General features: G+C 45.1%; 1 protein-coding gene across 2 annotated transcripts in view; it reads right to left on the reverse strand.

Annotated features, from left to right (window-relative positions):
• PTK2 (protein tyrosine kinase 2) overlaps positions 1-17,509 on the reverse strand; it is a 204,724-nt gene extending 187,215 nt beyond the window's left edge. The window contains exons 1-2 of one of the 2 annotated variants that reach the window (XM_050708969.1): positions 17,330-17,509; positions 2,676-2,734 (exon numbers count right to left, since the gene is read on the reverse strand). The gene's annotated coding sequence lies outside the window, so the exon portion shown is untranslated. The remainder of the gene's footprint in view (positions 1-2,675; positions 2,735-17,329) is intronic. The other variant, XM_035561708.2, reaches the window with a different exon arrangement.
• Positions 17,510-19,017: the final 1,508 nt, after the last annotated feature.

A 19,017-nucleotide genomic window follows, 5' to 3' on the forward strand; every position in this document is an offset into this window, starting at 1 on the left:
AATGTGCATCAGGAAGAAGACAAAGCTTCATCAGCTGAAGCAATTAGTGTCATCTACACATTCAGGTTTCTGGATGATGTTAACAGAGTCATTTAGTTCAGCTTTCCACAGTCACCATGTGTTTCTCTTTCAGACACATGCCTTGATACCCTGGGGGTTAAATACAGGACTGACAAGTACTTCAGGTGCTATTCAAGTCAGTGAGAGATCTGCTTTGAATGCAAATTTTAAGTGCTACAACAACAAAAAATGGCATGTCTGAGTAGAGACCGAAAATCAAATTATTTGATCCTAAATTCTGTGACTCCATCCATACTAACCAGAATGTAAAATGAAAGGGTAAAGCAGACACTGCCATTGCAAATTTAGCACAAAAAAATCCATTCAGTCACAGAAGGGCTTGAAAACAGCAAAAAATAGACAAAATATGTTTTGGTACCAAACGAGGTAGTGGTTCTGTGGAACAAAGTGAAGGATTGTGTAATGTAAAAACTATCGTGGAACACGGCAGGAGCTTAAATTCTGACGAGTTGGATATATAGTTCACAGTAATGGTCTTTAACATCGCAGGAGATCCGGTACTGGAACTGTCATTCCAGTATTTGCACATACAATACCATTTCCAAAGAGTAAGTAGTGCTAATCTCTTCCTCCTACCAAATCCCCAGCCAGAAACCAAACACACATACTTCAGTGTTAACCTCACAAATCAGAAATACTTGCAATTTACATTCAATATCTCTTGCTGTTTTTTCTTATTTGCCATTACATTTCAAAACCTTGTTATTCACAGGGCTGGTTTTCTCTGAAGCCTTATCTAGGAAGGTACTGCAAGTTATTTACCTAACAAACTCATAAATACTTAGTTGTCATGGTTTTACCAGGATATGACTCACTTCAATCCTTTACAAACTATGTATTCCAAAGAACAAATGGCTTCAGTTCACAAAACATATAAGTGTGCTTTTTGCCCGTGACATCACGACAGTAGTAGCTGTTCCTTTTAAAAGGTCAAACAAAAGGAAGAAGCGTAAGAAAACCTGAAATCACAGGGCTGAAAAACTCAAGAGGTGGGTGCCCTGTTTTGTGAGCCCCTCCCTTTTCTCTATTTCCCATACTACTAATTTTCCAAGTTAAAAGAAGTAAGTTATGCCTGGTATCCCATCCGAACCATAATTCAGATTCAGCGTGATATATAAAGACAAATTTTGGTCTTAACTGAAAAAAGTACTAGTGGTGATGCTTTTTTTTCCCCCAAAACTAAAGTGTTTCAAGTTTTTCCAGTTTAGGTGACAGAGCTGAGAACAACTGGTTTTGAAGCCACTATTTATTCCTTGGAGCAATGGAAGTTTTTTCCAAGGAATTCCACCTACTGTATCATCTGTATAGTACACACAAGCAGCATCCCCAACCAGAAAAGGGAAGGAATGAATTAGAAAGGAGAAGCAATTAGTCACCATAAACTTGAAAATTTAAGAAAGGCTAGCATGCACACCACTCATGAAACAACAAATTGTGCAAAAAAAAAAGCTACTAAAGATTAAAGACATCTACGACTACAAATTTAGACAGTCATGAGACAATAAGTGACCCTCTGTTTCCAGAAGAGATCTAGGAGAGCTTTCTATATGCCAGAGGCAATACACCAGTTGAACTGCAAGGTAAGTCTGAAGTCCCCCAAGGACCTAGTCCATGCAAAATGCTAGCCACATCTCCTTTGCTACCCAGCAAGGAGAATACTAACCTTGTCTAAAACAGGTGATAGATTTTTTTAAATAAGGTTCTCCACATCAAGCAGTTATATGCAAAAGTGTTCCTGAAGTGGCAAGAGATGAGTTTTGTTACACGCCAAAGCCTGAGCTACAGAAAATAAAGATAAATCCTGTAATGCAAGCTCACAAACCAGCAACTACAGAGAACGCTGGAGAAAGCGAGCAATCATGGAAAAAATTAAAAATGGATCCAACAAATTCTTCTAGCTACATTCAGATGAACGAATATTCTAAACATCCACACATGTCAGCAGCATAAAAGCAGAAGTCAGAAAAACTCCAAGTACAGTGAGTAATAAAATTGAAGTTTGCAAATGTAACCATTGACTTTATGAAAAGCAAGTCAGAAGGAATCAAAAATAATAAAAAGGAGTCCTATAGTACAAAGAATACTGTGCTTACCCAAATTCTCTGCTCCTGCTTATAGCTCGACTACTTAAGATTAGGTCAAGTCCCCCTACAGTGAAGACTTTGCCTAAGACAAACTTTTATCTACTACGGAAAAGAAGAACATAAAAACAAAGAACCATTACCATTTTGCTCCAGAGCCAGGATGTCAGTCTGGCCGGCCAATTTCCAGCTAAGCTATTTTGGGAGGCGAGAAGACACCTTACAAATTCCCCCCAGGCACAATAAATTACTGTGCATGCCCACACCTTGGCACTCAGGCTGAATGGAAAGGCTACACAGGGGCTATCAGAAAGTCAGAGAAAGGCCAGTTTTAAAAGGCTCATGGAAAAGAGACATACCAAGAAACTCTACTTAATGCTACTGTTCAAAAATCAAGATTTTCAACCATAATTACAAGGAAAGAACAAAACCAAAAGAACAAAAAAGACAACGTGGACCATTTTATCCAGCACACAACCTTGTAAGAGTGAAATCATCAGCTGTTCTACCTACCTTAAGTAGACTTTCCAGCTCTCAGCAGTAGGTGCTCAACATAAGATGAAACATGAAATCTGAAAAGAACATTTAGAGTTGATTAGGTTATTTTCTTAACATCGAAGTAGACAAGTATCCCATAGAAACAGAACACAGCTAAGTGATGTTCCTGTATGAAGACAAGATAATTCTCCACTGAAACAGAGTGTAGTAGACACCCCACTTCCCAAGTTATTCACCTGCAAGTCCTTAGAAAGACCCCAGAAAAGCAGTGGGAGAAGCCAGGAGGCTTACATTTGAACTGAAGACAGACACCTTACAAAGCAAGCTGCCACCCATCTTGTACGTTTCATACATTCAGAACTTAACTAATTGGATGACTTCAGTATTTTGAGGAGTGGAAGGGGTTAGAAGATTCTGAAGTGAACTTTTAATCTAGCTAACATACATTTAATGGTAACAATGCAGCCAGTACTAAAAAATTTTATCAGCGATACAAAAAAAAACGATAGCAGCATCCAAATCTAGAATTAGAAAGAGTGCTTTCCTGAAAGAAAAAAGCACGTGGGGGAGGACCTAGTGAAAAGCATTTATTTCCCCGGGGTATGTGCATCACAGGACAGCCAAGCCATTTTTTAGCTGAAGTAATAAATGCATGCAGATACAGTTCAAAATACACATGTAAGACTGTCCAGAAAGAATTGGTTTTTTTCTTAAAGGAAATGCTCAAACTGAAAGCACTCCTCGGAGCTGAGTTGTCTGCAGAGTTTTCTGCTATTTTGCTGGTTGTTTTTCTTGCTCTTTTGCCTTCTGAACGAAGGTGTGCTACAGGGACAAAGGCAGTATTGAGCAGAGAGAAATCAATTTTTAAGAACTGTTTCTGAACCTTTATTCACCTTAGCTACTTCAGCTATTTCACACACAAAGGCCACCGAAAGATTTCCACAAGATAAACTAACACACAACAAAAATACTAAAGAGACTGCAAAGGAGCTTGCATTTTTCTAAATAAGAAAACAGCACAAAAAATCCACTTGAAGTATTAGTCTATGCTATAATAAACTGAAAAAAAATGAGAAAAATCAAACTACTTCCAATTTCTACACGAACAGCCACGAGAATTTCAGTGTCTGGACGTACGCGAAGTAAGGGAGAGCAAGGCGTGCTGCCTCTTCCTCACCCCATTTACACGCGCTGGCAGCACTCTGAGAACGCTTTGCAGAACTCAGGTCTGAATTTTAACCTTTCCCGACGAAGCTGTTGTGCCTACGTTAAAAATTAAGCAAGAAGCTGCCATGAGGGAATAAGGAACGTGGCCAGGCCGGTGTAAACCCAGCAGTGTACTGACTATATGCAGTGGTGCAAGGTGTGCCTGGTGCAACTCACATTTTTGCTCCTTCTGATGCACGACTTCCCCAGGAAAGACGTCTCACCTGGTACGAGGAAGGCAGAGGGGAGATGTTCCTTCCCCTCCACCGATGCTCGTCCCTACCCATAAAAAAGCTGAAGCAAAACCCCTACTCACCTACTCCTAGCACCTGTTTTTCCCCAGCAAGAGCATAACAGGAACCAGCTACCTCCGAACACGGACTTCAAAGCCAGCACAGAATCTGTCGAGGCAGCCAGCTGTCCCATCACCTCCTCCAGCCTGAGTGGCAAACGACAGCTTTCCCCGGCCTCGTGTCTGCTCAGAGTATTTTTAGGGAATTAGTCATGATTTGGGACAAGTTGCGGGAACACCAACGATGAACACAATGGGAATGACATCACGACACGTTCTTACATCCTCTACGAAAAGGGAAATTCCTCACGAGACTGTTTCGCAGACTGAGAAGTCCGTGCAAGTATTGATTTGCTTTAAGAAAGACTCTCTCTGATACGGCAAAAGCTACTTTTAACTCCCAAGGCTGATAGTAATGACCTTTCTCCGCTCTGGGAAATTACGTCAATGGTATCCGTAAAGCATTTGTTAAAATAATAGTGTCTAATGCTTGGGAGGTACTCACAAACAACCTCAAAAATGCACCGAACACAAATACTAGAAAAATTTTATTTTAATTGCTTAGCCATCGATAAATGCAGACACTTACGAGCGTAACAGACTCTCCACGCAGGTTATCCCATTGATTTTCTACAGTCACCGCTGCTTACTGGTTTGCTTCGCTTTAGAAAGCAAGAGGTGATGAGATCTCTTCTGTGCTCAACTCAGCTTCCACCACTTGTAACTCTTAAAAAGCATCTCTTAGTCTCGTTCTGGCTGGGATAAACACTGAAAACTTCTAAAGTGGTCAATATCAGACTTAGCATAAAAAGTGGTTTGGGTTAATTGAAATGCAGTGCTTGTATTTCAACTTTAAGAGAAAATCCATGCATTTTCACCAAAATGGTTTCCCTAAAACAAATGCACAGCAAATGTATTTGCTGTGAAAAAATTAGGACGGAACTTTTCATAGATTTGGGAATTTCTCTGCCTTTCTCCCCAAGGGAAGGCTTTCAATAAACTGACAATATTTAAATATTAACACACTTCTTTCTGGTGGAAAACCAGTCCTTTTCATACTTCTTCCAACCGGCTGAAAGTCTTCCATTTGCTCCACTTTTGTTTCCTTACTTTTTTTAAATGTTTTATCTATCACTGTTTTACCTCATTTTCCTCTTTAAAACCACCCACAATTTGACCTGCTTTTCTGATTAAAAGACAGAGCATGTCACCTGGGGACCTAAACCTCCAAATTCACTGCCTAAAACTTCTGGTTTTGTCTGCCAGTCTCTCTCCAGCTTGACCTCTTGACGAAACACGCTACTAAAAACAAGCTAATTGGTAACATCCCAGAAAAAAATAAATCTTAAAAACATCTTTTAGGTGTGGAACTCAACCCTTATGCTTCCTTGAACCTTCCAATGACCCATTAGCCCAAGCCTGACAAAACTAACGAAAACTAACCAGCCATTACTGATTTACCTCCCCTTCCACCTCTGATCCGCAACAGCAGAGCAAATTTTGGCACAGTGCAACATTTTTATCGTTATACACGAAGCATTTATAGCCTTACAACAATCAGATCAGGTTTCTGAGGATGCTGTTTGGCAGTACTGTAAGTTACAGGACAGCTCCACAAACAATCACGCCAGATGGGAAAGATTTCAAGAGCTATGCCAGCGCAGGGAAAGAGCAGTAACGCCAATTTCTGGACACAAGTAATTCTTTATTAGAGATGAGTCTTTTTTATTAGAGATGAGTCTTAGTTATCATAGTTTTGTGATATTATTCTTGCTAGTTATATGGTACATACGGGTTTTTAGATGCTCTCCTGGACCTTGTGCAAACAGCTGTACATGCACAGCTCCTCCATGCCTGGAGCAGTAAGGGCAATGGACCTGCCTGGAGCACTAAAAGAATCTGTTTTTCAGGGTAATTGGTGTACAAGGTACAAGCACTAACTTGATCTTAGTGCTGCTCGTGGCTCGGGCAGCAGGAGAATCCAGTCCTTAACGAGGATTTGGAGTGGACTCGTTGGACCCAAAAGCGTCAGCACAGGATGTGGTGCTGTGGCCACTCAGCCCCCCCACCAGCAGCTCCGCACAGACACGTAGCCAGCTCGTCAGAGCCATTAACTGGGGGATAAAGGGCAAACTTGAGCAGGAACTCACATCCCAGCATATTAAAGCTGCCACAAACCAAAGGAGCCCGTACTTGCTATTGGCTCTTATCCCTACGAGCCATCACGCATCAGCTATGCAGATAAAGCTTTGACATCGAACCAAACCTCTCCCTTCTGACCATAACAACAACACTCAGCAGTGCTGCACGACAGCCTCAGCCCAAAAGCCATCATACTGCAGGCGAGAGCTGTGCTTTAAGCACTGATGTTGCATGCACGTGGCCACCAGGTCCCCCAGTTCCTCCTGCCCGTCCTTCACGTGCTTTGTCACGACTCGCTGCTTTCACCTTGCCTTTCCACAGCAGATCTCAACACCGCAACCCACATGGCCATGCCTCATTTTACTTTTAACAGCTTTAAGAGGAAGGTATCAAAGCACCACGGGCTTTACACGCATTTATTTTCCTAACTTGCTGCAGCCCTCACCCTCTGCTCTCTGACCTTTTGCTTGCTGGAGTACAACCGATGCTCCTGTTCCCCCTTCCAGCTACAGCCAAATTCCTCTTGCAACAGACTTTGAAAGACTCGAGAGGAAGAACCTCAATGCAATCCCCATTTATCTTCAAAAAAAAAAAAAGATAAATACGTTACAGAACTCCAAAGTTTGTTTCCTAGGAAGGGAAGCTCCTGCGCTCAATACTCTTCTCAGATTATGAAGCAGTTGAAAGGTTTTGTTTGCCTTTAAGGGAAGAAAAAGCTGATTCAGTTGTAAAATGAAGCCAGTGATCTACACTCCTGTCCTACAAATTGCCTCTCCTCTTTCACTGAAAGCAGAGCAAGGCACAAACCCAGCTGCTGGAAGCCCCGAACAGCACGAGACGAGCGGCATTGCCGATACACAAAGGAACTCACCCCCTTCTAAGGCTGAATAAGTGGAGGCTTTGCAGCCCGTGCCACAAGTAAACTTTAATTTAAATCCTCATCGGAGCGTTCATCTTCTGTGCTACACACCATCTCCTTCGAACGGCGTCTGATCTCCTTCATAAACAACCAAGCTCATTTCTTTATTTCACGGAGGCAATAAGCTTCAGGGAACAAGGTAATGATAGCCAGAAAACTAAAGCACATTTCTTATACAAATAAAGTACAGAGACGAACCCTAGGCAAGGTATGGAAGAGAGTGCATATTTGGTGTCACATCCCTCTCCTTCTTTCAACTCCACTCTTCGACTAAGTTTTATAGGGGCAATGACTGTGTTGTTTCCTTCCACAACCTGAGAAATACGAGTAATAAACTCCATCTAATATTCACAAAGCCACCAAGAAACAGGTCAGAATATTCCTACAGAAGAAACAAATGCCATATACCCCTCCACACCATTTCTCTTAACATCAATCCTTAATCTGTGCCATAAAAATAGAAACAAAAGGAATACTATTCACTTCTGGAAATTGATTTTTTTCTGAATATTGACTAATTAATATACCCAAAACACTTTGTGTACGTGTGCGTTATGGAATATACTGCAGCACTGCTGTCCTCCTCCTTGGAGGTGATATTCCCCCACCCCAAAATCACTCAGCTTACAAATGCAACGACAAACAGCAAGTCCACGTAAATCAGAAATTAATGTTAGATTGCCCTGATAATGAAAATTCAGCACGACTGGGTGCTTTTATAAGTTGATTAAACAGAATTTAATACAAATGATGAGGAAGAGGCTTCCCCTTGCCTCCACGTCACCTTTTTATTGTTGAAATCCCTGCCAGATCACCGGGTCATGCATCACACAAGGGATCACGATTAGCTCTGCTCCTTGGCTTGAAGGCTCCCTGAAAGCTCAGGTGTAGCACTAGAGCGTTAATTCACACAGCTTCCACCTCTAAATTTTCACTTGGGGTTTAAAAAGCTCTTAGATCAATGAGTTTACTCTTTATTTTCACGAGGAACACCTCAAACGCAGGATGTGCCATAACTACTGCAGCAAATACAGACAGACACGCAGACCACGTTGCAGTTTGTCTCCATACACGCTTTCACTAAAGATCACTTCATTCTGTTTCCCAATCTCAGCAGTTACTTACTCCTTCCTTGACAAAATGCTGGGAAATATTTTGACTTGCTTTAAAACGCATTCACGTAAGTTACAATTAAGAGGAAGCCTACTGGTGCAACATCAAAATGCAAGCTATCACATTAAACAGTGAAAGATAGAGATAAAAAAGAAAATGTTCAGTTTCCAGACTATTTTTCTGAAATAAAAAGATTCAGTTTATTAATATGCAATACAATTTACTCATTAAATGAAGGGCAATACCAAAAAGAATGAGAGAAATTGTCCAAGAGCACTCTACTGCTTGCTCAGGCGCTTTAGCAGCCTGGTGCATGCACTTTCCTGGAATTTGTAAACGTACAACCAAACTAAACTGATTGTTTCAGGGTCAGTAACCAGTCTGCAGTTCTGTTTTTCCAGCCACATCCAGGTGACATCTGCATTTACAGAAAAGCATGACGATTTCATTTATGCAAAGGATCTTCTTTCCTCCTTCTGAGCTTTACAGCCGTGAGAACAGCAATGCACAAAGCAAATACAAGACGCTTTGCCTGCAACAGATCTACCCCAAAGCTGCAAAGTAGCAGGAGAAGACTCGCTAAGGAGCTCAGAGAAAGCTATGAGTTGGTGGGGTTACTGTCAACTACATCGACCACCAGTGGAAACCTGGAAGCAACAAACCCCGTGTTCGTTACCTATTACTGTCACCAAAATCAGGGCTGGGTAGGACTCGAGTGTCTCACATCAATCTGCTGCTCCTGAGGTAGGGATAAACAGCATCTCCTTTCTGACAGGTGCCCAACTTGTCCTTAAAGACTGCCAGTGACAAGAGTCCCCTCCCTAACCCATTTCAGTGCTTTATTATTCTTAGCACTAAAAGTTTTCCTTCCCCATTTAAGTCAACAATCTCTTGTGTGAGCCCCCACAAGCCCTTACTTTCTTCTTCCTTGTAGTAGCCTAATGCACGTGAATACCTGTAGAATACAAGGAGAGCAAACACCAACACCTTACTGTTCCATTTTTATACATCATGTACTTCAGCTATCTGATTAGTTACTGAAAGCACCCAAAAGGGAGGAAAACCCTTTCTTGCTGCACGGTGCCCCAAACGAACACAGCATTATCCCTAAATCCCACCAACACTGGATTCAGCTGAATGGTTATTCCAAGTGTTCAGCCCTTGAGACATCACAGGAGAGCACGTCTGTCTTTGCCACACTACAAAAAAAAAAAAAGGCGATAAACTGAGAACCAACTAACACACATCCAAGCTCACTCAGCTTTTGCAGAACTTGAAAAGCGTGCTTTAAGTGGACACTTGAACAACCACATTCAGCATGCACTCAGAGTAGGAAGAGAGGCACCAAAACATGTACAGAAAACAGTCAGCTTCCTGATTTTTATAAACTAAAATGAAAATGAAAAGATGGTTCATAAACCAACTGGGATCTAGACGTCTCCAGGATACGGTGCTTAAGCCTGAAGGAGAAAGTGAGAACTGATAAAAATCAGAGTTACTTCTCCATTAACAACGTTCCTCTAATGGTGCTGTTAACAGCAGGGTAAGAACAGAAACTATGACTTGTAATATTTGCAAAAAACTTTACTGAGAGCAACAGAACCTTACGTGTCAGTGTGCAAAGGTTTCCTGGCTGAAAGCTAGCAACAGAAAAATACAGTTTAAAAAAGGAATGAAATTAAACAGTCTTGCATACGATGAATATGGAGCTTTGAGGTTAAAGCCCTCCAACCTGTGGCTTTTTTCCCCATATACATATTATCAACCTGCTTTTGCTCCTATTTGTTACATAAAGCGCCAGGTGGTTCCAAGTCGGGTATTGTGAAAGGTCAACAAGTCCACTGACAAACGTGAATTTATTGAGATAGCCACGTCAAGGCTCTTGCCTAGCAGTAACAGCACCTGAACTGACCAGCTCTCATCCAAATTCATGGCGAGGGGTACTTCGACCCCCTCTTACAGGAAGCACTTCAGAATCGCCATGAGTATACACGCCTGCAGACGAAGCCTGAGCACAGCAGCGTCCTTACTTTAAACAGGAGCAAACGACGGCACAGAAATTCAATCAGTTCAGCCGACATCAGAAGGGAAAAAAAAAATAAGCCAGAGAAGAGGCGGAGAAAAAAAAATCTCACCTCTTGACTTGCAGTACTGTGGTTATATCAGTGCTTGCTATCTCCTTCCACCGGCGGTTAGCAAAACCAGTGCTATCAGGAGCCTTAGCAAGCACTGGCAAGAATACAAGAACACCTCGATCACGTTCTGGAACTAGCCTGGGGAGGGCACGAGGAAAGGGAGACAAGGGCTAAAGCAAAACGCAACAAGTACCGAGTTTAAATCTCTACAAAGAGTATGTTCAAGCAGCTCTGGAGGTACCTGTTGCAGATGTTTCTTTTGTATGCCACTGCCTAGACTGTCAGATATCCCTGCCTTCAGCAGCTGCTGCTACAGGAGAGCGTCAGTAAAGAAAAACAGCAAACAGGATGAAGGAGACTGCTAAAACCTGAAATAAAAGCGGGCATAAAAGGACCACAACAGCATTCAGCCCCAAGCAAAAGGAATTTCTGCCTGAAGAAAAGCGTCTTAGAAACAGCAGAAATAAAAGCTGGGAGACAGCTTGGTTAGCTGAACAGGAATAAAAAGGAACTGTGCTCCTTTAAAACACTAACTTCATTTTTCCCCTTTACGTACTAACCTTTACTAGAGAAAAAGCAGGCAATACAAACTCCAGTGCTCTAAACCAGAGCACAAAGGGACAAAGAAGGAAACCACGAACACACACCTATGTAAAAACATGAGAATGGCAGCAGGTTATACGCTTTCACTCCACATTTCACAGAATTTTAAAAATTGGCTAAAGTCAGTAAGAGGAAATTCTCTCGTAAAGATTGTCAGACGTGGGGATTTATGAGGAGTCTGTTACTGTACCTTCGGTACTTCCCTAATTTGTTAGCACTAATCTTGAACCTGTTTGAGGCATCTCCAGGAAATAAAATATGAAGCGTAGATGAACCTTGCTGGCTGTTGTACGTCCCATGGCTTACATCAGTAAACACTCTGCAGCATTAAGAAAGAGTCAGGAAGGAAGCTCAGTCCCCTGTTAAAGAGATGCATTCAAATCCGCAAAATACATCACTGGGCTCATTTTGAGCTTTTGCTGCATTAGACTTCTGCTACTCCCCTGCAATCAAATTATTCGCTATCTGAGCAGCAAGACGACAGGAAAGAGCAGGAGCTCCTCCTTCCTACACTCAAAAAGGAAAAAAAACAAAAACAAAACAAAAACCCCATCTGCTGGTTCAAATCCTTCCCAGGAACTTTAACGGGACTAAAAGAAAAATGATCTCTGCCTTCCAAAGGCATTTAATAGCCTGACGCGGTCTGCTCCTGCTGCCCTCCCCCAAAACAAATTAAAACAAAAGCAGGAATTGCACGTTTTCATGCGAGGGTAAACAATAAAAAAAAAAATAACAGGATGGCAGCAGGAAGCAGGAGCAGTTACCAGTCAGCAGAGCCCTCCGACCTCTTCCTCAACGTCCCCAGCAGCTCTGGCTCTATCACACCAACCTCTACAATCTGTGATGGAAACGAGACCGGCAGCACTTGAAGGATGCTCCCGTACACATTAATGCCTCTAAATCTACCGCTCGATCAACTTACCAAGAGTGAGAGCACGGCAAAGAATGTGCAAGCTCCCAGTGCTGCCTCCTGGACAACCGATGCACACCTTTTGCTCATGTACTTCTGATTAAAAGGAAGGAAATTAGCCCAGGGTTGTAAAACGAGTTGAATTACAGTTCCAATGGGGGAAAAGGGTTGAGATTAATCTTAAGGACAAAGCTCTAAACTGACCTGTATTACACCGTATGAAGTTGGAGCCCTGCAGCAAAACAAAACAGTCCCCAGCTTGCCAGTCCCTGTTCCCAGCCAAAGGAAAAAAGCAGCAATGCTTCGGTGCAGGAGGAATCTGCACAACTATTTGAATGCACCCTACATGCCCTTCCTGTGCTGAGCACAATAAAAGACACCCAGGTAACCCAATGCACAGAGTTAGAGGGGGAAAAAAAAAAGTCTTGAAGTCATAGGGTACAAAGGCAATCCGATACAGGAGAGGTTTTTTTAATCAGTTCAGCTGTGGGCTGCTGCGGATCTGAGGAAGACTTAGATGTACCCACCATTAACGCTGACACAAGAGAATGATGAGAGTGCCTCTAACAAAACCTTCAGCTTTTATTTACCTCTTCCATTTTGATTTTTACTCGACAGATATTGCTAACAAACCGTACAGACCAAATTTCAGAAACTATTCTCCCCTTTCTTCCTCGTGCATCTCCAAATTTCAAGCACTGTCAGACGGGTGAGTTTCAGTGAGTTCAGAGTTCATCCCACCTCCGACTATGCTCAGGTATAATTTCTTCCATATACGTGATTGCCAGTGTCATCTTCCCCCACCCACCAGCACATCACTCTGAAAAAGCTTCCAAAACATCCCCTTGCAGGTTTTAGTAGCTCACACATCTCGCAGCACAACCCTCTGGGGTAATCAAAACGGTCTCTTGGGGCTGCTTTAATACAAGTGGAGGAAATCAAACCAAGCCATTTTATTTTTATTTATTTATTTTAAAGACAAAATCACTTTCTATTCACAAAGACCTACTCAAGAGCCACGCTGGAAGCAAGACACAGAGCATCAGGAACCCTAAATGCTGAGCAACCAGCAGACCACCTTACGAAGCTTTCATGGTAGAAATACCACAAACTTACAAAGGAAAGGGAGAGGAAAAAGGAAAATTTAAGCCTGCAGTACAAACGTGAGCTTTTTAAGATGCTCAGTTCCTAAATAAACACTGTCTTCGGCAGTTCATCTGATTAGCCATCAACCACTGCCTGAAGAGGGAACACTGACACGAAAAGACAGGAGCTTTTAGAAAGCTGTTTGCTCAGATCCACAGCAGTTCTTCCTCTACGTTAAAAGGCTACTTAAAGCCAGCTATCCATTATCACGCCCAGCTATCCATTATCACGCTCTCAGCTGAATTTCTCATTCTTTCACCTTCCCATCTTTCTAACAGACACAATAAACCAGGGGCTGAGTACTGTGGTACAACACACCAGCCATCAGAGGTTCCTAAATGCAGCCACACACAGATCAAGAGACTCACCTGAAATAGCTAGCAATTTACAAGCTGCAATCTTGCATTAATATGCATTTAGTTCTGCTTTTTTTCAGACAATTTTAATGCAAAATGACTATCCTGCACAAGTTACCATTCAGGGAGTCAAGAATCACTGAAGTTCGAGCGCTAAATAAATATATTTAAAACTCTAGAGTGTTCTTACATCATTTCTACTGTCACTCCATCCAAGAGATCAGAACGATACAGCAAGAATTTGTTTGTTGCAGCTATTAAATCCCGGCCTCTAATTAAAACCTTTTCAAGAAACTCAGCCAATATGTCCATGTTTTCAAGTTACCCAGCAGTGGTGCTCAAAACATTAGAGCTACACTAGCATGAGATGAGCGGGAAACCAGATTTAGGCTGGGAACCTCATGTGATGGAGGCAGGTATCAGTCACACACTTGCATTTTCATTGAAAGCTGTCTGAGATGGAAAATCCTAAACTTACTGGTGAGAAGCAAATAAAACCCCCAGATTTCACTGCTAGCACTCTAGAGTGGCAGTTGTAGCATAAAAAAAAAAAAGTATGAATTCCCAGTATCGTTTTTAAATACCTTCTAGTGATTTACTGAAATTTATCCACAACACAGTAACTTGAAGGCACTGTATACAACAACCTACATCATGTTTAAGGCTACAGATGTTCTAATTAGGACAAGAAATTATGCAAAACTAAAACCAGACAACATTTGAATGTACGCATTACCAGTATTCTGCAAAACATTACTTTTTTTTAAACACCACTGCAGGTAACTGCCAAAAACCCGTAGGTGAATGCATACACAGGGATTTAGGAACATAGAGCACGTGGGGTTGCTGCAAAACTACACTTTGAGAGCACAGAAAGCTCTTTGTCATAGGGAAAAAGACTTTTCCACAAATCCCGGGGCAGAGGAAGGATGGGAACAGGCTGTTAGCATCACGAATGTTGTAGCATACTACAGCCAGTGCTGCTATGCACTGCAGTGACTGCGAGGGGGAGAAAACACATCTTGTTATGCAAATAGCACGAAGTAACTTCTTGTTTTCCGGAGATGCTCAGTTTCTGGAGTTACCCTCTTCATAAAAAAATACGTTTATAGATCCAAAACAGAAGATAATCTGCTAAACCATCAAACCCACCTGGCTCACTACTTCATTTCCGTGAACTCCTCCTCTTCTCTTCGTGCCTATCATCCCCCCACACATCCGAGAGCTTGGTGGAATTCACAAAACCAAGGTTTCCCCCTTTCAAGTGTTAGTCATAGTGTGGTAAACCATTATATTTAAAAAGCCCTTTCAACAACAAGCAATTACTTTGAAGCGAGGTTGCATCACTACGCTCAAAATCTAGAATCTAAACCAGTTTTTTTGAAGCTATTTCAGCCAATTCCACACTCGAGACAGAGAGTGCTATTCTAATATTCATTTCTGGGAGAAGTACTCCGGTACCAACACAACCTGTTGATTGCTACGTCACCTCCACATGTGTAACACTTAATAATACCCAAAGCTGAAGAGGTTAGAGCTTTCTGACAAATAAGCACGATGCCATCTTCCTTTCATGCGTACGCTTCAACCTTCCCCAAAGATAACAGGTCAACCAACACAAGCATCAATCTGAGCTCAACATCAACCTATAAAAAGCAGATTTTAAATGTACAAGGCAGATTAGTTTCTGTACCATTTTCCTCTTTTTTAATAGCCAGAAGAGTTTACGGTCCTGTGAGAGAAAATGTTTTCCAGCAGCTAGACAAGTGCATCCTCCCTCCTTGTTTTTTTTTTTGTTGTTTATAAGACCCCAAATTTTACCTCCATTGAATTTATTACACGAGCTCCAACCTCAAACGTACACATACAAGTTCTTTACAGACTCTCTGCTATAAACCCTGCTTTAAGCAATCCAAAGGCTGTACTCTTCATCCTGTAAATCCCACTGCGTGGACAAAGCTGTCCCCGCACCGAGATGTGGCGGGGTAACAGCCCGATTTTGGAGGTAACAAAAAAGGAGACGGGTGGAGAAAGGAAGCGGTGGAATTTTGGACACGGACAACACCAATAAGATAACACGCTGTTCTCAATGACTACGTAACCGGATTTGCTGGCCCCCGTCCAGCTGCGCTCTTGACCTTACCCAGGTTTAATAAAATCAGAGATGCTAAAGGCAGATTAGCTGCGAGGAATGCGGGACTTTTCCACTTAGCACAAAAAAAAAAAAAAAGAAGTTTTAAACAACCAAAGACTAAAATATTCTGTGTTTTTAAGGGGCACTGTTTAAAAGGACCACTTTTAAGCTACCACATTAAAGCCCACTATTCCCATCTACTTCAACAGGAATCCCCAAGCGTTTCTCCTTTCAAAAGAACTTTTTTGTTCGGTGCCCGTGCTACAGCACTGCAATTATTCTCATCAACCGGCCAAAAACGGGGCTGCAGGCTGACGCTGCACCAGCCTGACCGTGGTGCTGGGGCCTGCAGGACACGCTCGGCTTTCAGGGCACTTCAACGAGACCGAGGGCAAGTCGGCTAACACAGAAGCAACACAGTGAACTACAGTCTTCCAGCCAGAAATAGAAGAAAGGGGGGGGGGGGGGGGGGAATCAAATAGGAAGACCACCCCCTGCTCCAAAACAGCATCATCTGAGTAAAGGAAGTTTGGGAGGAGAATGGATGAGAACGGGCATTGTGCAGCGTGCGTCCCAAAAGGAGACCCGGGAACGGAGCAGAGACACTCGGTTACAGCTGCAGAAGTCAATGCTCTGTGTAGTGTAAAATCAGGTTTACAAAAGGGAAAATCAAAGGAAGAAATCAAATTTCTCCACGCACCACAAAGGCTCCGACGCGACTCGTGTGGCGGACCCAAAGGCAGGCTGAGGGGCGCTCCCCGTTCCCTGCCCCAAATCCTACCCCTGCGTGCAGGACCAGGGGGCTGCCACCGCTTCTCCCTGTACCCAACCCCGCTCTCCAGCGGGTGCAGGCATGGAACAAAAAGCACCAAACCCAAAAGACAAAAAGCAGAGGAGAAAGAAACCTCCACCGCTTCCCTTGCGCTCCCACCCTAGCCTCCGAGAGGCGACCAGGGCTTCCCCAGCACGGCTTGCGGGGAGGAAGGGGCGAGCCGGGCGGCCAAGGGGCCACCACCTCCTCCTCCTCCTCGTCCTCCTCCCTTTCCTTTTTTCCCTTTCTTTTCCTTCCCTTCCCCTTTGTTTACTTTAGGGACCGGCCCGCTCCGCCCGGCCCCGCGTCCCGCAGCATCCGCTGGGACCGGCCCCGGGGGACGGAGGGAGGGAAGGGGGCGAGGAGAAGGAGCAGGGGACGAGGAGAAGGAGGGAAGGAGAAGAAGGGAAGGGCGATGCAGCAGCTCACCTCTCCCCCTTTCCCCTTTTTCCCTTCCACGCCGCGTCCCCCCCGCGCCGCCCAGCAGGGCAGGGAAACGGCTTCGCCCGCAGCCCCCCGCTATGGGCTCCGGGGGTGGGAGTGGGGGGGGAGGAATGGGGATGTGTGGGTCCCCCTGGGGGTCTGGGGGTACCCCAGGGGACGTGGGGGTGCCCCACAGATGGGTACGGGTGCCCCACGGGTGGATAGGGGTACCCCGGGGGGGGGTCTCCTGTTCTCCCCCCCTCCCCAAAAGGCAGCCTCCCCTCCCAGTGCTCTCCCCCCCGATGCCGCTGCCGCCCCCTACACGGAAAGAAGGGGAGGGAAAAGGGGGATTTCTCTCCTCCTTCCTCCCCCTCCCTCCTCTTCCTCGCCCCCCCAGGGCCCCCCAGTGCCCGTTATGTAAGTTAAGGCCGCCTGGCCCCTTATGTCTGCGTCCCCCCCCCCCAGCCGCCAGCACTCACCGCGCTGCGGGCAGCCGCCTCCGGCCGGCTGGCCCGGAGGAGGGGCGGCGAGCGAGCAGGCGGGGAGGAAGAGGAGGAGGAGGAAGAGGAGGAGGAGGAGGAGGAAGCCGTGAACTCGTCCTGCCAGCCCCGCTCTCGGTGGCTCTGCGCGGCGGGGCGGGCGCCAGCCTCCTCCCTTCTGCCCCCCCCGCCCGCAGCCTCCCCCCCTGCCCCGGCCACCCCAGGCCTCTCCCCCGCCCTCCCGGCGCGCTGCACCATGGGATGCGCGGCTGCCCTCTCCCTCCCCGCACTAACATGGCCGCGGGGAAGGAGGGGAGGGGAAGGGGAAGGGAAAGGAAGCGAAGGGAATGGGGTCCGGTTGCCTCCCTTCGCCCCCAGGAGGGGGAGAGCCTCGCCTCGCCCCGCCCGCGCAAGCGCTGGGGCCTTAGGTGGAGGCAGCCCCCTCTTGGGGGGCTTCGAGGGATCAATGCTTCTCCTGGCCCCTCAGGGCACAGAGGGTTGGGGGGGGCGGATAAAAGGGGGTGAGGTCGGGGAGGAGGGAGGTTTAATCCTGTGTCCTCCCTCCTGAGTGTCAGTGGCAGCTCTCCACGCTCAGCTGGTGTTCTCACTGTGTCTATGTTTGTTTTATTACAAGAAAGATACTGAGTGGCTGGAGAGTGTACAAAGAAAAGGCGTGAAGCTGGTGAAGGGACTAGAAAACATAGCATGAGGAGCAACTGAGGGAACCAGGGTTTAGCCTGGAGCAAAGGAGGCTGAAGGGAGACCTCGTAGAATATCCCGAGTTGAAAGGGACCTACAAGGATCATGGGGTCCAACTCCTGGCACCACACAGGTCTACCCAGAAATTCAGACCATATGGCTAAGAGCACAGTCCAAACGCTTCTTAAACTCTGACAGGCTTGGTGCTGTAACTACGTCCCTGGGGAGCCTGTTCCAGTGCGTGACAACCCTCTCAGTGAAGAACCACTTCCTGATATCCAGCCTGAACCTCCCCTGTCACAGCTTGACACCATTCCCTCAGGTCCTGTCGCTGGTCACCAGAGAGAACAGATCGGCGCCTGCCCCTCCGCTCTCCCTCATGAGGAAGCTGTACACTGCGATGAGGCTTCCTTTCAGCCTCCTCTTTTCCAGGCTGAACAGGCCAAGTGACCTCAGCCGCTCCTCGTACGTCTTCCCCTCTAGGCCCTTCACCATCTTTGTAGCCCTAACCTCATTGCTCTCTACAACTACCTGAAAAGGGGGTTGTAGCCAGCTGGGTGTCAATCTCTTTTCTCAGGTGACAAGTGAAAGGGCACAAGGAAACTGCCTTAGATTGTGCCAGAGGAGGTTTAGATTAGATATCGGGAAGAATTTCTTCGCAGAAAGGGTGGCTAGGCACTGGGACAGGCTACACAGGGAAGTGGTGGAGTCCCCACCCCTGGAGGTATTTAAGGGATGTGTGTATGTGGTTCTTAGGAACATGGTTTAATGGTGGATTTGTAGTGTTGGCTGATGGTTGGGCATGGGTACTTAAGAGTACCTCGTCCTCTTGTCCTGTCGCTGGGCACAACTGAAAAGCAACTGGCTCCATCCTCTTGACACCCTCCCCTCAGATGTTTATACACATTGATGAGGTTTTCCCTCAGACTTCTCTTTTCCAGGCTAACCAGGCCCAGTTCTCTCAGCCTGTCCTCATACGACGGTGCTCC

This window comes from Cygnus atratus, chromosome 2, assembly GCF_013377495.2.
Source record: "Cygnus atratus isolate AKBS03 ecotype Queensland, Australia chromosome 2, CAtr_DNAZoo_HiC_assembly, whole genome shotgun sequence".
In the NCBI taxonomy this organism is placed as follows: Eukaryota; Metazoa; Chordata; class Aves; order Anseriformes; family Anatidae; genus Cygnus; species Cygnus atratus.